The following is a 19,046-nucleotide window of genomic DNA, read 5'->3' as shown; positions in this document are numbered from 1 at the left end:
ATAAAGCAGGGCAGATGATTCCTCACTCTTATAGCTCTAATAAAACCAGCAATCTTCATCACAAAGACCCGGGGCTCGGTGTTTGTTTGCACGGGCTTGTCATCACCTCCACCGCTCGTCATCATCTGCGATGACGCTCCGGTTATGAACAAACATGCCCCCCCCCCCCCCCCCCCGGCCCCCCATCCCAGCACCACCCCAGCAACTGCTGTCTGGGGACACCGGGTCGCAATTCAAGTGTCAGCATTCAATTCAAATTAATTTGAAAAGCGAAGCAGTTTGAAGCTATGAGAAATAATAATACGTTCAGCTCAGGAAAGATGGTGGAGGAGGTGCAGGAGCAGTTCACGTTTATGGGTCCTTCATTACATAGATTGTGCATCTCATGGTGGAATTCAACAGGCCAGTTAAAATAAAGGCCTCAGGCTAAATTAGCTGCTTTTTAGCAGAATTTCCTGCTACAAGTTGTGGTTGAAATGAATCTTAACAACCCGCAGGAAAGTAACGTAATGAACAAACGCACGAATTAGGCCCGTTTTAATTACTGTATGTGCAAACACGAATTAATCACCGGCTTTGTTGCCTTTAGTGCAGACATGCCTTCTTACAGCACAGCATTTCTGCTAGCGTATCCTCATAATAGCTTCAGGAACATTATCTAATTTTGTCAGAAGTTTCATTTTTAGCTGGCTGTTCATGTCGGATTCGTTAAGATGAAGTTGCGTGACTGCTCTATAAAAAAGAACATGCTGAGATTAGCGGAATCTGTCTGAGAGAGTCACTGAGGCAAAGATAAGAGTGAAGAGAACATCAGCATTTTGGCAAAAGCTCAGATTTATTTTTTGAAACAATTAAAATGTAGGCATTCAAATTTAGCTTGTAAAGATAAGGATTAGCCCCTCTCTTAATTTAAATGCCAAGTCCATATTTGTCACTGTATAATAGGTGTAATTGGTTCATGCCTTTCTGACTTTCTGACTTTTCATTTTGGCCCAAACCTTTTTCCATTCATGGACAAAAGGACCGTAATTTGGTCTGGTTAAAAGAGATGAGCACATTCCAGATCTACTGAACTTTGGTCAAGTTTGGTTGCAGTATTTACACATGTTTCTAAATGGTTCAGACTTTCAGACAACACAAAATATAATACAATATAATACAGCAAAAAATAAAAAGTCATGTGTTGAATTAACTCACTGAGAGCTGATTTCAGCTCTACTGCAGGGTTTATGTAGATCCACACCCTTTGGATGTAAATCATCCGACCCAACAGTCAAATATACTCCTTTTTTAATTTGAACTAAACTGCTGTTCAGGTGCAGTTTAACCTGATGTATTAGCTGTTTAAGCTGCTGCTCCATGCTAAGCTGTTTTTACACTAAACACTAAGCATGTGCAGCGCTTACTGATCACAGCCAAACAACACAGTGTAAGTCAGTTCTATGCTTGTGTAAAAAAACAAAACCAAACCAGGGGGAAAACACTCTAGTAGCGAAGTCATCAATGAACTCGCACCAAAGAAACGAACAACAGGTGTGAAAACATTCTTAGATGATAATCTTTAAAAATAGTTAGAGAAGTAGAGAAGTAAGGGGCTTTAATTAGGAGCCCATTAATAATGGCACAATGATGGGATTAACAATTTAGCATGCGGGGCGCCGAGTGGTACAGTGGTCTAAAGCGCTGCCACTATGAGCAGGAGGTCGCAGGTTCGAACCGCCGCTGATGCTGATGCAGCTTTGCCATCAAGCTTCCGGCGCTCAGAGGGAGCACAATTGTCCCTGCTCCCTCCAGGTAAGTAGATGGCGCTCTCTCCCCTCATCACTCCTAGGGTGATGTCCGCAGCACAGGGCGTCTGTGAGCTGATGTATCAGAACTGAGTCGCTGTGCATTCCTCCGAGCGCGCTGTGATGCTGCTCGGAAATGCTGCATCAACAGCAGCTCGAAAAGAAGCGGAGGCTGACTTCACATGTATTGGAGGAAGCATGTGTTAGTCTTCACCCTCCTGGTGTGTTGGGGCATTACTAGTGATAGGGGGAGTCCTAATGAGTGGGTTGGGTAATTGGCCGTGTAAATTGGGGAGAAAATGGGAAAAAAAAGAAAAAAAAAAAAAAAACAACAACCCCGCATGCTAACCACTGACAACCTAATACACCAAGCCTGATTCATCTTAATACAATAACATTACACTACTTTACAAACTAGAAATAAACTAGAAATATACGAGTTTCAAGTTCAACTTTACGCAATTTTATCAGCAAGTCCTAAATAAAGCATATTCATGGGCTGTTCTGACAACTGACGGATGAGTATTCCTGTACGTCTCGCAGTTTCCCAAGTTTTTGGGGCATCACAGCAGGTGATGTAGCACATTCTTATGTGTAAATTTGTGTGTTTAGGTGTGAAGTGTGTGTACTGTATCCCATGTCAGTGTGGTAGAATACATAACCTTCCCATCAGATGGCGGCTAAAAATAGACCAAACCCCCTCCACTGCCTTCCTCCCTATCTCCCCCTCCTCTCTCTCTCTCTCTCTCGTTCTCTTCTTTTTTTTCTTTTCCCCTTGCTCCCAACACTCCTTCCACCACAGCTAATATGGATCACCCCCCTTCCCTCCATTCCTCGCTCCTCTCCACACGTTCAATCTGGCATAAATTTGCAGAGCGCGCGACGGCACCGTTTAAAGGCACATTCGTCTCAATGGGGACCTGTGAAGTGCTGCTGGCAGGATGACACAACAGCAACTCATCCTGCTTCAGTCCAGCTCCAGCGCTGTGCCACTCTAATTTCCAACACTGAGAGGGGGAGATTCGCGGACCCCCGATCAGTTCAAACACGGCTCAGAGGAGCGAGGCGTTTGAGACATAGTGGCTTAGCTTTGAGAAAACTTTGAAAATGAGTTGAAAGTAATTGGTGAAATTTTATAAAATATCAGAAAATTTGAACGGTTGTGTAGCTGAATTGGTGGAATGAGGGAGGACAATACAACAAACAGATGAGTGTGTGTCAGGAGTTAGAATACATGCACTTTAGTGGCTATTGTGCAATTAAAACTCTACGCCGTAGGTCGTAAATGTAAATGATGAAGAATTTAAAAACAACAAATAGATGAGTGTGGGTCAGTATGGCTGTGAATTAGAGAATGGGTGTGCACGTACGTCTTCTTTGCTTATTTTAGAAAATGAAAATACCCAAGATGCTGTTTTAAGCCTTTCCCGTGAGGAAGTCCTTTTCCTGACGGGGTGCTGAATTTGGCAACATAGTAGTGCCGAAATCTGCAACCCCGCCAAAAAAGCACCCCCATCCGGCAGCGTGTACGCTTGATAAAAGCACTTTAATTTTACCTAGAAACATGCTCCGAGAGGGGGTGCTTTTCTTGGCGGGGGTGCTGAATCCAGCACAACATGGGCACCTGCACTGAAAAAGTACATGCTGTTCGATGGCTTTCAGGCGTTATTTCTAATTTTCGAATAATCCCCATTTTCTCCCCAATTTTGCTCAGCCAATTACCCAACTCACTCATTAGGACTCTCCCTATCACTAGTAATGCCCCAACACACCAGAAGGGTGAAGACTAGCACATGCTTTCTCCGATACATGTGAAGTCAGCCACCACTTTTTTTCAAGCTGCTGCTCGGTTCTGATACATCAGCTCACAGACGCCCTGTGCTGCAGACATCACCCAAGGAGTGATGTGGGGAGAGAGCGCCATCTACCCACCCGCAGGGAGCAAGGTCAATTTTGCTTCATCTGAGCGTCGGCAGCTTGATGGCAAATGCATGAGCGGGGGTTCGAACCGGTGACTTTTAATCATAGCGCCCTGGAGGTGTATATTTAAAATGAGTGTGTGTCAGTATGGCTGAGGATTAGAGATTGGGCACCTGCACTAAAAAAGTACATGTTGTTTGATGGCTTTCAGGCCTATGAATGAAAATTAATGGAGGTGTATATTTTAAATGAAAGATAAAAACTTGTGGATCTGTGCCAAATGAGAACATGTAATTTAGAGGCTGTCAGACAAAGGGAAGATCAGGATTGTGAGGAGCGGATATGAATGAGAGTGTAAGAGCGTAAAGTGTGATAAAAAAAAACAGTGTATTTGTTCTCAGTTGCCTGTTCCCCTTTGATTTTATACGAAAACTGTGCGTCCAAAGAAAAATCTTTATATAAACCCAACCTGTAATCAGACAAAACAATCTGAAGTTGGAACAGTGGCAGTATCTCGTGAACTGTGGAATAAGATAGACAATAAAATCTGGCAGAAAAATTAAAAGATGAAAAATAGACCAAGAAAAAGAAGAAGAATAGAAATTAGAAAATATATTGAAAAATATAGTTTTTCAACGAGTCTTGCACCATAGTATACTAAAGTAGGTAATAAGAAATCTCAAAATATATACATACATTTTTTTAACAGATGATGCGAAAATTAAGTACATTTTGTGGTACAATAACATTATATAAAATGTTTACTCTAAAATATTAGTTTTAAAATAATTGTAATGCTCCACTGACTGTAATAAGGCTAATTTATGTTTAGTGTTTAATACAGATATGGATATGATCAAAGCTTTCAGATATGGATGGAATGGAGCAGTCCCACTGGAGATCATGGGGGCAGTGTAAATAATCATTAAACATAAGCTGTATATCCAATTTTATTACCTCTTTTACCATCACCATGTTTGAAAACCTTTTTTGGATCGTTGCCTTTTTTCTTCAAAACTGCAACGTGTAAAGAACAAGATTCATTGTGTAAAAAATTACGCAATTAATTACGCCACCAAGTTTGACCCCAACTTCCTCAGCAAATTAAGTTCTAATTCAGAAATGCTTTTAACCAAGCTGAAATGTAAGGCAGTGAGTGGTCCAGTAGACTAAGGTGCTGCCATTATGATCGGGAGATCACTGGTTCGAATCCTGTTCATGTAGCTTGCCATCAGCTGCCAGAGCCCTCAGAGAGCGCAATTGGCCTTTCTCTCTCTGGGTAGGTAGATGGCGCTCTTTCCCCTCATCACTCCAAAGGGTGATGTTGATCAGCACAAGGCATCTGTGAGCTGATGTATCAGTACTGAGTTGCTGCGCTTTCCTCCAAGTGCACTGGCTACTGGCTGGCTTTATCTCCCCTTAAACATACAAGTATATACTAGTATTTTAATTGACACCACCTATATAAATTTGGAGGAGCTTCACGGTGAAACATCATGCACACCAAAATCGCTGTTCCTCACTGCTCAAGTATTTAGGTTCGGAAAAGTTCTCATGTTTAAAAGGAACCAAAAACAACAAGCTCCTCCTGCAAATGAGGCCAGAATTGGTCCTGGTTGTGAACTAATATAATCAGGATGTGAAAATTAAGTGTGAAAACTCCCTTAGTGTGTGTTGTGCTGGTACGAATGGATCAGACACAGCAGTGCTGCTGGAGTTTTTAAACACCCCAGTGCCCCTGCTGGACTGAGAATAGTCCACTAACAGCATCCTGTGAGCACTGATGAAGGTCTAGAGCAGGGGTCAGCAATAGACGGCCCACAAGCATGAGGCATGAGGTTGTTTGAACTATAATGAAGGCTACTGAAAAAAAAAAAAATAAATAAAATGCTTCTCGGGCGATCTTGTGTTTACAATCCTCCCCTGTCACTCTGTCGCGCTTTGCATGACTTAAATTTTTACCCGTTCTCATTATATCAATTGTTCCTGGGATCCCTATCTCTTTATAAGGGTGTTTATTTCCAGGCCGTGTCCCAATTTACTAGCCGGGGCAGTAGTGTATTGGACCGCAAGCAGTGTGTTTATTTTTTACTTTCTTCTTGGGTTTCCCTGCTTTGAGATCAACTGTTCTGCAATTGGGTTCAACAACCCTCTGGGCTGAAGAGGTACTAGTCTGTAGCACTCCATCCCATTACACTTCATTTTCCAATACATTTTTTTTTGTGGCCCACCACGTAATAGCTCGGGAGATATCTGGCCCGTGACCAAATTTAATTGCAGACCCTTAATCTAGAGGATGATCAACACAAACTTTGACTTTTTTTTTTTTTACTACTGTAGGTAGGAGTGTCTAATGGATTGGAAAGTGAGTGAACACAGTGTTTAAAAACTCCAGCAGCACTGCTGTGTCGGATCCACTCATACCAGCACAACACATGGTGTATTTTTAACAGCATAATGCAAGCCATCATTACCAAATTAGACCGAAAGGATATTTCAGATGAGCTCAAGAATGTCCTGTCCACCTGCAGTTTTCCCTGATCATTTATACATATATTATTTATTTCACTCCGTGCTAATTGTTGGAATATGACCTTCCTTTACTTGTAGTTTACATGTACTTGTAGTAGACATGTCTGTACTGACAGACTGCATTTCAGGTAAGGGAGGAATTGTGTAAATAATGTTTTTTTTTCCTGAACTACCGCTTTAAGGTTTGGACTAAGTGATGCAGGCTTAGAGCTGGAGATGGGCTCCCCACAGAGCCACCGTCACTGCTGTGAAATGCAGGTGCAGAGTGAGGGGAAAGGGGGGAGCAAATCGATGGGAAAGCAGCCGAGCCATCGTGCCGTAGCCTTGCTTATGGATTCTGTCCACTCTGGAGTTTCTGGGGATTAGAGATCGGGGCCATGGAGCCCCTCAGGTGAGGAGGTAGCACATGCATACTTTGTATATACACAGTATATATAGTTATAGAAGTATAAACAGCTCTGGGAAAAATTAGACCACTTAAAAATGATGAGTTACTTTGATTTTACCAAAATTGAAAACCTCTGGAATATAATAAAGAGGAAGATGGATGATCACAAGCCATCAAACCAAGCGGAACTGCTCAAATGTGGCATAAAATTATCCAAGAGCAGTGTGTAAGACTGGTGGAGGAGAACATGCCAAGATGCATGAAAACTGTGATTAAAAAACAGGGTTATTTCATCAAATATTGTTTACTGAACTCCTAAAACTTTAGGAACGTGAACTTGTTTGCATTGCGTTATTTGAGGTCTGTAAGCTCTGCATCCCCATCATACCAGACAATACAGTTCCACTGCTTCACAGCTCTATCTAACCCACACCTGGCATTAGGTGTTAGGTACTATATGTACAGTAGGTTCATGTTTGTTTATTTGCTCCAGAGAGTCTATTCTTCTCTACAGGAACAATATGAGCTGTGTGTGTGTCAGCAATGGATATATACAGTATATGTGAGTGTGTAAATTAACATATCATCTACATACATCCTGTAGATGCTCCTATATATGCATTTTGTCCCGTTTTCACATGTTTGTCATAATTTAAACCTAAGAGTTCAATAATTTTATAATTATTTGATCAATAAAAATTAAGTAAAAGGATTTGACTTTTTTTTTCACTGGCTTCGCCTGAACATTGAGTTTTTTTCCTTCTCGTTTAAAAAGTTACAATTTTGAAGGATTGATGATAGTATGATAATAAACATGTGTGTGTGTCTGTGTGTGTGACAGAATATACATATATAATAATATATGCAGCATTATATGTAATTATATATGGTTAAACATATTAAATGTAGGTGTGTTTGTGAAACTGATGGGTAGGGGTGTGTGTGTATGTGTAATACTGAGCATGTGCCAGTATACAGATCCTGCATATGTGTGTACCAATGCAATTTACATAGAGTGTGTATGTATGTGTCTGTGAGAAAGAGAGAGAGAGGGAAAGGGAGACCTGTGACTTTTCTCTTTGGCTTGTGACTCTGTCTTCTGTCGGTGTGTGTATATACTTGTGTATATATTATTTGTGTGTGTGTGTGTGTGTGTGTGTGTGTTAGAGAGAGAAAAGTGAGAGAGAGAAAAGAGAGAAAGTGAGAGAGAAAGATTCGAAATGTCATCTTTGGCTTTTGACACTGCCTTGTGTTCATGTCTGTGTGTGTGTGTATATATATATATATATATATATATATATATATATATATATATATATATATATATATATATATATATATATATAGACTCGCTCACACACACACACACACACACACAAAGGCTTCCTCAGCACATGGTATGTGTGTGTGTGTTCACAGTGAAGTGTAAGTGTTTTCTTACAGATGCGGCTGTGAAGGCATGCCGATTGATGCGTATGGACAGAGTGAGAAAGTGAGAGTGAGTGACCTGGAGAAAGAGTGAGCGAGAGAGGAGGCTGAGCCGGACCTGAAATCACATTGGAGATCCAGGTGGGAGCTGCAGGCTTTCGCTTTCATCTCTTTCTCTCTCTCTTTCTATTGCGCTCTCTCTCTCTCTCTCTCTCTCTCTCTCTCTCTCTCTCTCTCTCTTTATCTCTCTCTCTCTCGCATGCTCACACACACTTCTTCACACTCCCTCCACACACACACATTCTCTCTCTCTTTCTTGCACACACGCCTCCTTTCTCTTCTCTCTCAGGTCTGGATCCGCAGCGCTCTCAGGTGAAGTTTGAGAAGGAGGGATGAATGGACTGATCTGCTGAATGAATGGAGGGTCTCTGACCTGGGCTGGAGGAGTTCCTGCGCTCCGAAGGGAAGGTCCCGTTCCCGTCCTGTGATGAGGAGCTCGGGAATGAGGGGAATTGTCTCTTTTTCTCTTTTTTCCTCTTTTCCTTTTCTTTTCTGGGCTTTTCCTGAAGCTCTTTGTGGAAAACCAAGCAAACTATCCCACACTTTTCTTTCACAAGCGCGAGAGCTTGCAGACCTTTCTCTCTCACTCACATACTCTCTCTCTCCGTCTCTTTCTCTCTCCCTTTCTTTTGTTTCTCCGTCACTTCCCCCCTACTGCTCACTCTCTGTGTTCGGTTGTCCAGGCGACAGCTTCCCGTTCACTGAGGAAAAGCGGCTTGTGGCGCTCCTTCTCACTCTCTCGCTCTTCCTTTCTCTTCCCACCTCTCTCTCTCTCACTCACTCTGCCTCTCTTTCTGTCTGTCTGTCTATCTCGCTCGCTCTCTTCCTCCCTCGCTGTTTTGTTCAGTTCGGATCCAGGCTGGCTCACTGCGGCTGAGAGGGGCGAGAACAGGAGAAGCACAATCACAAATAAGGCAGAGCGAGGGATGCTGGGGGTCCGCTGGCTGCAGTGGGGGTCTCTCTGCTCTGAGAACAGCCTTCACTTAACAGTTTAGTCACCTGAACTCTACACTGAGAGCGCCGTCTAGCTCAGGTTAAAGAAACGCTGAAATCCCCCCCATTAGAGCACGGTGGTACAGTCTACAGAGAGAGAGAGAGAGAGAGAAGGAGAGAGAGTGAGAAAAGTGGGAGACATACGGAGACAGAGACACAAAGAAATGGGGAGAGTGACAGTGAAAAAGAGAAAGAGTAACAGAGGGAGAGATAAGGGTGGAGAGGCTGAGAGAGAGAAGGGGAGAGATAAAGTAAAATAAAGGAAGAGAAATAAAAAGGGAGAGACTCAATAAAAAGACAGGGAGAGAAAGAGAGTGAGAAAGTGTGATGGAGAGGGATTAAAAAGAAAGAGAAAACCAAGAGACAGATATAGAGAGAGAAAAAGAATAGGAGAAAAGGTTTAGAGAGCTAGAAAAAGAGAGTGAGAAAAGTGGGAGACATACAGAGACACAAATAAATGGGGAGAGTGACAATGAAAAAGAGAAAGAGTAACAGAGGGAGAGATAAGGCTGGAGAGACTGAGGGAGAAAGGGGGAGAGATAAAGTAAAATAAAAGAAGAGAAAGAAAAAGGGTGAGAGTGAAAGAGTGTGATGAGAGGGATAAAAAGAGTGAGACAGAAAAACAAGAGACAGACATAAAGAGAAGAAGAATAGGAGAGAGAGACAGAGACAAACGAAGAAACAGGGAGAGTGACAGTGAAAAAGAGAAAACAAAACCGGGGAGAGAAGACTGGAGATACTAAGAGATTAAGGGGGAAGGAAAATAAATTAAAGAAGAAGAGAAAATCAAGGAAGAAAGACATTAAAAAGAGAGGAAGAGAAAGAAAGTGAGAGAGTGTAATGGAGAGGGATGAAAAGAGTGAGACAGTCATAGAGAGAAAAAATAGAAGAAAGAGTATCAGAAAGGGAGAGAGAGAGATAAAGGGAGAGTAAGAGAGAGAGAGAGAAGTAGGAGACATACAGACACAGAGACACAAAGAAAGACTGAGAGAGAAATAAATGAAGAGAAAGAGAGAGTGTGTGATAAAGAGGAATAAAAAATCAGAGAGAAAAAAGAGATGAGTGAGGGGAGAGAGAAACAAAAGATGAAAAGCAGTAACAGAGAGTAGGAGTAATGAAAAGTAACAGAAGGAGATTAATAACAGAAGGATGAGAAGAAGTAACAGGGAGAGTAGGAGTAATGAAAAGTAACAGAGGGAGATAAATAACAGGATGAGAAGAAGTAAGAGAGAGAGTAGGAGTAATGGAGGGTAACAGAGGGAGAGATGTAACAGAAGAGGAAAATAAGTAACAGGGAGAGAAGCAGTAATAGAGAGTAACAGAGGGAGAGATGTAACAGAAGAGGAGAATAAGTAACAGGGAGAGAAGGAGGAGTAACGGAGGGAGGGAGATAACAGAGCTTGAGAATAAGTAACAGGGAGAGAAGGAGTAATGGAGAGGATGGGTAACAGTAAAAGGGGAAGACTAGCACAACACACACTCACTATACATCTATCATGCAAAACTAGAATACTAATAATTTTAGAGAGATTTAAAACTCCATTAGCCTGTAACTGGCAGTACTATTATTTTTCTTTTGATGCAGTAAGTTATACACACACACACACACACACACACACACACACATACACAATCCATCATGATGCTAAATGGCAGTATCTCAGAGAAGGCTGACATTTAGATCCCTGCTGGCTTTTTCAATTAAAGAGACTGACATTGTGGGGGGGTGCAAAAGCTGCAAGGCACACACACACACACACACCCTTGCTTGAGCACACACACACACTCCCGCACCCACACCAAGCCTCTATAAAAGTACCCAACAGACTTAAGCCCCATCTAATAGCCTGATAACTTACATTTAACCTTGGCATTAAGTGGCTAATGGCGTTTCCTCGCTTCTGTTGGTAAATCCTGTTTTAATATGAACGCTTGTTTATGGTGGTCTGCAGGTGGTCTGTGCAGAGATTAAGGATTACGTAGCATTCATTAAAAACTGCACTGAGACCTCTGAGAGGAGGTGGTCCTCTAGTTCTGTTTGTTTGTGGTGTGAATGTGATCCAACCCTGATCTGACCCAAATATCCAACATACAGGTGCAGTTTAAAGGACCACTATGTAACTAATTTTCAGTAGTAAATGATAAAATGATCAGGATGTATCATCAGATATTAAGGAAACATGTTGAGTGAAAGCACTGGCAGCTCTTGTCAGCACGGCTTCAGCCTGTACGTTCCTATTTTAAATGTGCAGGCCGTCCCGGGTTTTGTGTTTGTTTTGTCCTCTGACTCCTCCTGCTGCTCCTTCCCCAACACTAACTCCACCCCCTGAGGTTGCCAGCACGTAACACCACACTACAGCGACGCTGCAGCAGAGGAGCTAGCAGGGCTGGTTCAGTTAAACCTCAGCTGCTACACAGCTTAAAAAGCCTCAGCAAGTTTGAACGGTGGAGACTTAGAGCTCAAAAAGACACAAGACTGACCCAGAGCTGCTACTTTTCTCCTGAACAGGTAAGCTAACTGGCTAGCTAACTCAGTCAGCTACTTTCGCGGAGCCGCGATCTGGCACATCGCGGAGCCTCGGCCCGACACACCGCGGGGCTTTAGCTCTCCCTCGTGTAACAAACAGTCAATATAACTCTAGATATGGGTTTTAGAAGAGTTTAGAATTGCTGTATTTCTCCTCTCCTCTGGCTCGTACTCTCCTACTAGTCTTAACGTTGTGTAGATTCAGCCTGCTGAATTTGGCAATCCTAATAAGTTTCGTGGCTGGGGAGGGGTGGGCGGAGCTGACTACTCTCTGTGGTGTTTTGAAATTGGACTGCTGTAGCCATTTCACACACTCGCTCTCAGGTCCTACATAATGCACCTTTAACCTGGTAAATTACACAGATAATTAATACAGTAAATAACACATGCCATCTCTGCTGCTCTTCCATGTTAAACTACATAGAAATATACACTAATCCAGAACACAGGAACTTTTTACTGTATTTACTTTATGGTTGCCTCCTTAGAGATTTTCTTCTGTGTGAAAAAAAACAAACCAAAGGGAATGGCAACTGATTTGGACCAGAGCAAACAGGTGTAAAAGCATCTTTATATAATACAGCTAATTTATTTTTTTAATATAAGATAAAAAAGACACAAGTAAATACACAATTATTCGGGGCTCCGGGCAATCTAGTGGACTAATGCACTGCCGCTATGATCAGGAGATTGCTGGTTTGAATCCTGGTCATGTAGCTTGCAGTCAGCTTCCAGAGCCCTGAGAGAGCACAATTCGTCGCTGCACTTTTCTCCAAGTTTGCTGGTTACTCTGTAATCCTACATCAGAAGCAGTCTAGTCTTCCCCCCTTCTGGTGTTGTTGGGCATTGCTAGTGATAGTACAGCTGAGTGGGTGAGATAATCGGTATTGCTAAATTGGTGAGAAAAGTGGGATAAAAATATAAAAAAGAAAAAAAATACACAATTATTCAAAATCTTTATCAACCATTGGAAAAAGTACTTCACTACTGTATTTTTTTACTGTACTAAAATGCTCTCCTACTTTTACTTCACAAAATATTTTTTATGATTTTAAGATTTTTACTCTGATAAATATTTTATGTGCTGCATCTTTACTTGTTACAATTATTAAAATATTAGAATTCATTAAAACCCACATTATCACTAAAGCCAGAGCGTTAGATGATCTGCACTGTCACAGAGTTTGATGAAGCTCCTCATCACTGAGTGAATCAAGCTTTCAAGCTGATTTTATAAGAAGACCTCACTGCTTCAGTTCTACCTTTTGCTCTGCCAACTTTTCACTGCTTTCTGTAATAACTGCTAAACACAGTACTGCACTTTTACTTTTAGTACTTCAGTATTAAATTTTTGAATAAAACATGTAAGCATTACTTAAGTAAAAAGCATGTTAAATACTTTTAGTACTTCTACTACTAGTGTGGTGCTTAAAGAACATTTCAACCTCTACTCATTTTTTGATAGCACACTTGTCATTCATTTTTGATTAATCTCTAGAACTTTATGGATGTCTGGTGATGTTACACCTATGCCAAAATTTCCTCACTACACTGTGGTCTAGGAACAGTGGTGAACCAAAATTACACCAAAAGCACAATGACACATTGGTCTTTGTCACTGTGCGCACTTATATAAGTAGAAAAGATTGTAATAGCTCCCACTTAGGATCTGCCTAGCACCCTCGCTTACTTCATTGGTTCTGCTCAGGCTGTCACACCAAAATGTGCGTTACAACTTCCTTTAGTGGACCCCTTTTTCAAAGGGGCTTCACTTACATTGCTGGTTTTCTTCCTGTCTAACATTGCTTCCATGTTGCGTTTAGCCTCAAAAGACTTTCCATAGTCTAGCCTGATTTACACAGTTTTTGGGGTTATCTTTTTTAAAGGAGGACACAGCAGTGTTTGAGATTCAGATTAAGCCCTATCCGGATGGGCTGGGGTAATTTTCTCTTTTATGGGGGTTCCTCTGTGATTTTATTCCCGCCTGGAACGACCATGTATGTGTTTTTCTCAGACACCCTCTGAGAAAATTACAGGCTGAATTATCTACTGTTTATTGCTGAACTATGTGGTCTTAAGGTAATTTTAGTCAATTTAGTAGTTTCGTCACCTCATGTTTAATAAAATTGCTATTTGTCCATGGCCACGCACCATAGTTACACTTTGGTCATGCGTTTCCAACGAGATCCACGTAAACACAACAGCGAGTGGAAATGGAGGAGCTACTGAACGTGATGTCACGTGACCAAGAAAGCCTACAAACTCATTGGTCCTCCTTTTTTTTTTATTGTAGTCCGGATGCAAGAGTTTTTTCACTTAGTAAAAGTGTGAAATATTTTTCAAAGACGTCCCCCTGAGAAACTAATCCCATCTGGACAGGGCTTTTGTCACTTCCATGTGCCAAGGTCTGATTACATAACTACGGCAAGATAAATAAAGTCGCTTTTAAATCAAACTAAATGTGCAGAAACTTATATATATGTATAATAACTGCATACTTTCTTTGCTAGCTTGAAAAAGACTTTGCAGCAGACAGGTTTTTTTTTAGAATGGATAGCATTGAATAAATGTAGCCCGGAATCATAAGCCAAACGACAGAATTCAATTTAATTTCAGACCGACATTATCTATATAATAAGTATTACATGAACATGGTATAATAACTGACTGTGCGGATGTGTGGAAGAGCAAGGCGGAGAGAAAGACAGAAAGCTACATGCCTAAATCTCATTCCCACTAGAGACTAGATATGGAAATGGCTCTTCCACTTGAAAAGTCATTTTCATCATTCCACAAAAATGGAGCTTCAGAAGGAGAACGAGGGCCATGTGATTTGCTGTTTTTACAGAATTGTGCTTCAGGTGAGATCATTGACAGCAGTGATCATTTGTGGTTTTGAGCACACTGCAGCAGATACTGGTATACTGTATTATTAGCTCATCTTCACCACATCCAGTTCAGCACTGCTGTCTCTGAGGGCCTGGGGTGGAACATACTAGAGTAAATGTACTTTGTTACTGTACATGTGCATTAGGCCTTTTTTTAAAAGATGTTTCATTAAAAATATTTCCATAAAGCTTTATTCAGTATTTGGCTTTTATTTAATTTTAAAATAATAAGTATGTGACCTTGGGTGAAGAGAAAAATGCTGAGACGCAAAGTTTCAAGCATATAAACCCTATTTTCTACCCAATTTGGAGGCCTAATTACCCCCAACACATGAAATTAAACCACTGGCTCTTTTTAAACTGCCACTCGTAGGAAAGCGCAGCAACCCAGATCCAAAACATCGGCTAACAGACACCTGTTCTGAACAACATCACACTGCGAGCGACGTTGAAAAAAAGATGCCATCAGCCCACCCTTGAAAAATCAATGCCAATTGTGCTCTCTCGGACTCTGGCTGCTGATGAACAGCATAATCTGGGATTCAAACCAGCGATCTTCAAATCATAGTGACAACACCTTAGTCTGCCAAATGATGTATATATTTATTATCAGTTTTGACACACCTTCAATTCAGTGGCAATGTAGATCAATATGAAAGTCATCCAAACCATGAAGAAAAACATAGAATGGAATGGAATTCTTTAGTAAACAAAAAGTGTTAAACCAGAATATGTTTTATATTTTATATTTTTGTTGCTTAGATGACAGTTTTGCACATCTTGGCTAGATTTTATCAGTCAGATTTATGAGGCAGAGCCACCTGGAATGGCTTTCAGTTAACAGCTGTGATTTACTTGTGAATTTCTTGCCACTTAATATGTTTGAGAGCATCAGTTGTAAAGTTGTGAAGAGGTAGAGTTGGTATACAGTCAATAGCTCTATTTGAGTAAAGTTCTAATCCAGATCATGACAAGAAGTACTCAACTACGTAAAGGAGAAAAATACTTTAAGAAAACAAAGGTCAGTCAATCCGAAAAAAAAAAAAATTAAACTTCAAAAGTATCCTCAAGTTCAGTCACAAAGACCATCAAAAATGTTTTGATTAAACTGGCTCTCATCAGAAACACCCCAGGAAAGGAGGCCAAGAGTTACCTCTGTTGCACAGGATCAGCTCATCAAAGTTACCAGCCACAGAGACCACAAGATAAAAGCACCCCAGATAAAAAACCTCCTAAATGCTTCACAGAGTACTGTGAACTTTAAGAACTTTACGCACTCATTCACTTTACCAGCCTTAAGCTATATACCGTATTTGCACTATTGTTATACGGGTTCTATTTATACTGTCATTCCATCTCAATCACCATCAATATTGCACTATTGTCTTTCGTCTTACGTATGTCTATTGTGTTTTTGTTGTATTGTACATATAGTGTCTCCCACTCTTTTAGATTGTATATCTTATTTCTTTTTATTTATATTTATATATTTTATTTCACCCCCACCACTACTGCACCTTGTTTTTTCTCATGTATGTCTATTTGTGTCCCTGTTGTATTGAACACATAGTGTCTCCCATTCTCTTTTATTATATCTATTGTCTGTACTTGCTGTAAAATTTGGGAAGGAGAGTAATGTAATTTCAATTCTCTGTATGTCCTGTACATATGCAGTATTGACAATAAAACTACTTGACTTGACTTGGTTTGTTTAACACTTTTAAGTTACTACATGATTTCTTATGTGTTCCTTCATAGTCTGGAGGACTTCAGTATTCATTTATAATGTAGGAAAAGGTGTGTTCAAACTTTTGACTGGTACTATATATACTGTATATACATATGTACAGAGAGCTAGAATGTCTTTAAAAACACTTACCGCTGTTTGGCAAAACAAGGACACCCAGTGTCACTGATGTGAAGTACCAACAGCTAGCCTAGACTAACAGAGTACTAATCTAGCTCCCCTGTGGAAACACCTGCTAAATATGAGTGAGCGAGTGAGTGACCATCTTTTAATCATTGTGGCGATAAGTTTTAATCAATATTATTGTGTTAATCATTTTAATCTGCCAATCCTAACACTCCTACAGTCTACAGTAGGCCTCTCCTACTCACATTAACCTAAAGCCTTCTCACAGATGAAATATTTCACTAAATATATTCTCACCAGGGGGGAAATAGAAAACAACAGTGAGAAAGGGAATGAAAGGCAGTGAAAAAAAGAATGAAAGAGAAAGTGAGTGAGTGAGTGGGAGAGAGAGAGAGAGTTAGAGTTGACTGAACTGGGACATTGGGGAGATTCTGTGGATAAAAGGGTTCAGAACTTTAAAGGGGAGATGTCGAAGAAGGAGGAGGAACAAAGAAAACTGCTGAAGTTTCCAGCGGCTCCTGAAGAGGAAGCGTCTCAGATTCCTCCACGCTCTGGTAAGTAACCATCATCTGGTGTAATCAATGCACAGCTCCACCGGGGGAGTCTAAAACTGATATATTGTTATAATTTGGATCCAGAATGCTGGAAACAGAGTCATAGACGCCCCTTCACTTTGCTGAAAACGACGGAGTGAAATTGCCTGGCAAAGCTGTTAGAAATGTCACCAATCAATGTTCATCCAGAGGCTGGCAGTGATCTGTGCTGACGGATGTCTGAAAATGGCAGAAATTTGGGATATGTGCTGTAGGCAGCAGGTAGATGGAGAGAGGGAGTTTAATATTGATATTCCGGTGATTTACTGCAACTGCTATTTTTGTAGCTTCCTGTGTCAATGAACTCTTGAAAGAAATGAAATTTGTGCTCACAGCAAGGAGCTTCACAGAATGAACAGATATGAAGCAGAAAATGAAGGATTTACAATTTTCAAAAGTATTAAACCACTTTGTAAATTTTTTGATACTTGTTTTCATATTTTCACCTTCTTAAAAACAGTTAAAAATGATTAATAAAATATGGTGCAAATGTCTTACTTTACTACAACATTTGATTATTACAGTTATGTAGACAATTTGTTACATTTAGTCATTTTAAGAAATGTGTTACAGTAAAAAAAATCCAAAATACATCAAATATACAAATGCGACCTATAAAATTGTCACGCCTGGCACAGATATTATTCCACCCATATTCCACCCATTCAGCTGCTAGTCAGCTGTATATTCCGCATCAGTAGTGATGTCACAACACGAGGAGGGTGAAGACTAGCCCCCTCTGAAGACATGCCTCCTCCGATACATGTGAAGTCAGCCACCACTCTTTTTGCAGCGTTGCTGAGTAGCATCACAGCACGCTCAGAGGAAAGCGCAGCGACTCGGTTCTGATACATCAGCTCACAGACGCCCTGTACTGATCAACATCATCCTTCGGAGTAATGTGGAGAAAGGGCGCTATCCTCTGGACCTCTGGACTGAATCTTGTTTATGGTTTGTTATTGTTTGTCTCCGTTGCTGCTGTATACTGGCGTTGACCCGGAATGTTTTGACTACCCCCTGTATCACTACTTTCATTAATAAACCATCTTATTTGTATCTGAGTGTGTCTAAGGTCCTGTTTTTGCAATATTTACAATTTAAATACAGACCAAAAAACTTCTTACATTTTTTTTGCAATTTTATTAAGAGAGAGAGCGCTATCTACCCACCCAGAGCTGCATGAGTGGGGGTTCGAAGCTGTGACCTCCTTAGCATTGTATGTCTTCAGAAAAGTGGGGAGATGGTGCAGAAAATAGTTATTATTGTCAATTCCTTTATTCCCCTGAGCTGAAATTAGCTTATTTTATTTTATTTTTCTGTTCCACCTTAAATGCTGCAGCCCCTGCTGTCTATTGCACGATTTAAGGTAGAATGGGAAAGTTAGCTAGCTAGCTAGCTACAGAGACAAACGACTAGCGATCTTTTTATGCTTGTTATGAAGAATTTAGCATTGAAACTACACATTAAACTGTGGTAATTTAGTGCTAATCATCACTTTTAACAAGAAAAATACTTACAGTTGTGGGTTTTATTTGGTTGCTTGTTCCGCCATCTTACTAGTGTTTCTCAAACCACTTTGGATTGAAGTGTGCCTCTGAAAAATCTCCATATGAAAAGCAAACAAGCTCTATCCTTTTTAATTGAACTTAACCAAGTCAAATTAATTTAACCTGTTGTTAGTAAACTCAACATACTATCTGAACATAACTCAATAATGTTGCATTTCACTGACATCATGTGGTTAGAATGACTTATACTACATTGTTGTAATTAATTTATAATTAATTCTGAATTATAATCAGGTTTTGTTTGACCCGCTGAAATATATAGATTACGTTATATAGCATTTCTATTGTTTTGTTTCTATTTGTTGTTTATTTTAAGTTGAGTGTGAATTGATTCTGATATCAAAATCTGCAACTTCTATTGTTTCGAATTTTTGTAGAAAGCTGTTAAAATGTACATGTACATATAAAATATTGACATGACACAGTTGTATATTAATTGATAAAATTGTAAACATTGATATCTACTATGTGCGTGATTGTGGTTATTAC

At 40.4% G+C, this 19,046-nt stretch overlaps 1 protein-coding gene across 3 annotated transcripts in view; it reads right to left on the bottom strand.

Annotated features, from left to right (window-relative positions):
- Window positions 1–9,098, bottom strand: part of disp3 (dispatched RND transporter family member 3) — a 99,199-nt gene extending 90,101 nt beyond the window's left edge. For 2 of the 3 annotated variants that reach the window (XM_022671124.2, XM_022671125.2), the window contains exon 1: window positions 8,489–9,092. The gene's annotated coding sequence lies outside the window, so the exon portion shown is untranslated. Of the gene's footprint in view, window positions 1–8,488 lie in introns of all 3 variants that reach the window. The other variant, XR_007441357.1, reaches the window with a different exon arrangement.
- Window positions 9,099–19,046: the final 9,948 nt, after the last annotated feature.

The sequence above is a fragment of the Astyanax mexicanus genome, chromosome 12 (genome assembly GCF_023375975.1).
Source record: "Astyanax mexicanus isolate ESR-SI-001 chromosome 12, AstMex3_surface, whole genome shotgun sequence".
NCBI lineage: Eukaryota > Metazoa > Chordata > Actinopteri > Characiformes > Acestrorhamphidae > Astyanax > Astyanax mexicanus.
This window is presented reverse-complemented; position numbering and strand designations above follow the sequence as displayed.